Source organism: Diaphorina citri, unplaced genomic scaffold (genome assembly GCF_000475195.1).
Source record: "Diaphorina citri unplaced genomic scaffold, Diaci psyllid genome assembly version 1.1 scaffold6396, whole genome shotgun sequence".
Classification (NCBI taxonomy): Eukaryota; Metazoa; Arthropoda; class Insecta; order Hemiptera; family Psyllidae; genus Diaphorina; species Diaphorina citri.
The window spans coordinates 17,372-17,942 of record NW_007383772.1 but is presented as its reverse complement, the minus strand read 5'-3'; the positions used below and the strand labels follow the sequence as shown (position 1 = coordinate 17,942).

Here is a 571-nt window from a genome sequence, read left to right as displayed (position 1 = left end):
CAAATTCTCAAACAAGTTGCATTTCAAAATAAAATAATCCTCTGATAACATAGGTAACATAAAATTACAAGAATATAAAAACATACAAATTACACAGACACGTTTTAAAGTAGGTAGTCAAAATTAAAGATATCAACAGAAATAAAACTCAACCATTTCACTTACACCGATTCCTGATTTCCATCGCAGTCAGATACGACAACAAACTACTTACCACAAGACCAAACAATTCAAACAAATCCTACAGGCAAAATAACAATTAGGTGTAGGTATTAAGTAAATTGAGATTTCTCATTTCTTCACCAATCTAATGCAAATGTAGGTAACATTTTCAGTTAGCTTTGGGAACTTGGAATTGTTTTTCATCCAACAGCTGGGATACGAACTCAAAGTTGTGTCGGTGCCATTGTAGATTGATCATGGGATTTTCTTCGGCTTGCTGCAGAAGGATTTGGGATTGCTTCAGGTACTTGTCGTAGTACTTGGACTTGACTTCGTTGAACTGAAAACAAAAAGGAAAAGATCGGTAAGTTTGAGGTTTTGAGGTAAGATTGTGACCTTTCGCAGGTTC

General features: G+C 35.0%; 1 long non-coding RNA gene across 1 annotated transcript in view; it reads left to right on the top strand.

The window, feature by feature from the left end:
* The first annotated feature begins 6 nt into the window (after positions 1–6).
* LOC113472592 overlaps positions 7–571 on the top strand; it is a 9,300-nt gene continuing 8,735 nt past the window's right edge. Inside the window, exon 1 of the long non-coding RNA XR_003394832.1 lies at positions 7–113. This is a non-coding gene — a long non-coding RNA (uncharacterized LOC113472592). The remainder of the gene's footprint in view (positions 114–571) is intronic.